This window comes from Rhagoletis pomonella, unplaced genomic scaffold, assembly GCF_013731165.1.
Source record: "Rhagoletis pomonella isolate Grant_MI unplaced genomic scaffold, Rhpom_1.0 Rhpom_scaffold_00012, whole genome shotgun sequence".
Lineage (NCBI taxonomy): Eukaryota > Metazoa > Arthropoda > Insecta > Diptera > Tephritidae > Rhagoletis > Rhagoletis pomonella.
In genome coordinates this window covers 16,078,207-16,081,127 of record NW_023458566.1, presented here as the reverse complement: position 1 = coordinate 16,081,127, position 2,921 = coordinate 16,078,207, and positions in this window count along the sequence as shown.

The following is a 2,921-nucleotide window of genomic DNA, read 5'->3' as shown; positions in this document are numbered from 1 at the left end:
GAAGATGGCACAACGCCGAAACCGGTTTGTCTCCAAACCAAATTTGAAAAGGGATGACGGAAATTCGTTCCATAATACATTTGTATACATATATTTTCTTTAGTGGAGTAAATGCCACAGTTTTCGACAGTTTTCCTCTTGTTTTAGTTGGTAATGGATAACTGATTTCTCGTCGAATGGAAGATTTAGCTTTTACAATAACTTTTGAATGTGTAAAGACATTAATAAATAAGTTTAATAGCACAAACACGAATTGTTTTACATTGAAATTATTAATTCTAAGATATTTTCTTTCCTAAATAAATAGTAGATATTTGTATACTGTTAGTTCTAAGCACATGCGAGTCAAAACTTCAAAATATCGGGCTGTTTATCACATAATTTTCAACTTCGCTTGATCACTTCCTCCATATTCAACATACTAATTAACACTTCGCAAACATTCCATTCTTAAAAATTAAAAAAAAATGCACTCAGCATTGCTTGCTTACGCACATGTAATGCCTACTTACCTACATACATACATACACACCTAAGTACAAGCATATCCTTAAAAGCTAATAACTCCATTAGGATTTTATTCCGTTTGCCTTTGTAAGCTTTTTGTTTTTGATAATTTTTTTTTACAGCGAATATTTCACGCAACGCATGCAAGCAGCTCAAGAACATTAGGCATTTCTATGTTGAACATAAACTGGTAATTAGCAGCATAATAATAATGCGAACGGAAAAAAAAACTTGAATATATGAAAATATGAATAATTGTATGCTCATATGTGTGTGTGTGTGTGTGTGTGTGTACACACGCAGCATTTACAAATGTGTAAAATCGTTAGAACAAATGAGTAATTTTATGAGTTGGCTTTATTGCCAGTACGCGGTACGTATACGCAATGGTGCGCTTTATTACCGAAACCGGCAGTGCTTTTTTCAGCAGTACATGTGCGTACATGCATTTGTATACTAACATATGCTCATTTGTTTGTATGCATGAATACATTTGGTAAAAGACAAAAAATGGAAGAGTTTTTGCACGGGATAAAAAAATGAAAATGCCGCTAAGGGTTGAATGTGAACAAGCGTGTTTCATATATTCGCTTAAAAGGATTTGTACCACAAACAAATAAAAATATTTACCCAAAGATTTCTATGTGTGTTGCTTTCTTTTTAAACTTCAGCATTGCTACTCACGCTAGCTTTTTAATACATACACATTCGGTACTCGTGTTATTTCCCACGGGCGCCATTATCGTAAAGCTCATGCAAATTATGCTTTTAGTCGCAATAATTAGTGAAATTTAAATTAGTCGCAGTGTTATGGGATAAACCCGATGGAGTTTCAGCTGCAACAAAAAAATAAAACGAAACAAAAGCAATTTGCAGTTAACATAACAAGTAACGGTATCTGTTAACGGTCACACACATTAAAGTTAAGAACACTTTTTGAAAAATATTTTAAGCAGAAAAGCTTGCGATCATGAAATGAATATCTGTGTGTGGACATGCATATGTTTATGTATATGTTGACTGAACGTTGTTAGAAACAAAGGTGATTCTAAAACTTTCTGGAACATAAAGCTCCGACGCAAGAATTTTACGATACCGATAACTTTATAGATCAGAATGGCGATTACAATAACATTTTCTACCGCGGTTTCAATGGCTAAAACTTATTCCGATGCCGATAACATAAAGAGTAACGATAGTGATAATTACAAAAACATTTATATCTAACAGTTCATAAGTAACGAAGACCATGGCAACAACTATGAAAGTGGAGATAATGTTAGAATTAACGATAACGGTGCTATCCCCTACTGCGATAATTTTAACCCCAGCAAAACTACCCTGCAGTTAAAAACCAAAGCAGTCAGTAAAAGTATCAGTTCATTAACTAGTATGAACTCAAGCGATGGTCTACCATTAGCGGTAACTACTTTTGAATTTTCAAAGTCAAAAATAAATCACAATTAATTGCTTTCTCCTGCGGAAAAATATTATCAATTGATTAAAATAACCAACTTCTAGTTAGCTTTTTTGCCTTTTAGGTTAGTTATAAAGTCGTGCAGGTGTCATGCAGACGTTATCGGCAGTTGGTTTTTTTACAAGTTTCTATTTAAATATCCTGATTCAAAATTACTTTCAATACACTTTTTTCTGAACTTCGCAGATCCTTTTTCGTATTCAGGACAAACAAAAAGGAAGATCGAAATTTTATATATATATTATATTATTATATATTTTGAAGTTATGTCCGACGGTATTCGAATAAGGGACCAGCCCGAGCAGAATATGTAAACTAATATATGAAATGTAATAAAATAAAATAAATAAATAAAAAGGTAAACAACAAAAAAAATGGTAGCCAGCTATAAATTAGTTGACATCTCGTGCAGAGGAAACTAGTTCTCACTGTTTTGCGGTCATCGCCCTTCAAAAGTAGTTACTTACGGCCAAAAGAAATAGCAGTTAATAAATGGAGGTGGTTAAGAGAAACTTAAAAGGAGTATGTAAAACGGTCGTTACTATTAGTTACTCATGGCCCCCTTTAAAGAAAAAATGATAGATATCTTTTTCTCCTGATCGTAACTATAACCGACTAAGTAATTTTCGTCGATTCCAATAAAGCACGCCAGTTGTTTCTATTTTGTGCCAATACTTTCAGTGGTGAAGCATTTGTGTCCATTCGCACGATTGTGAGGACCAAAAGTCATCCGGCTGTTTGCAAATGCCGGTTTGCTGAAGAGTACTCTCGGTGGGCAGGTATGAGAGTCGAAAACACCGACGATACTGAATGTCTGTTGCGATTGCAGCTTCTTGAAGTCAGGCCTTCTACTTGCTGTTAGCCGCATATTTGTCGCTGCATAGAGGCGGATGTGATTCTTCCTTACAACAACATAGATGTCAGAGTTGATGTGTTG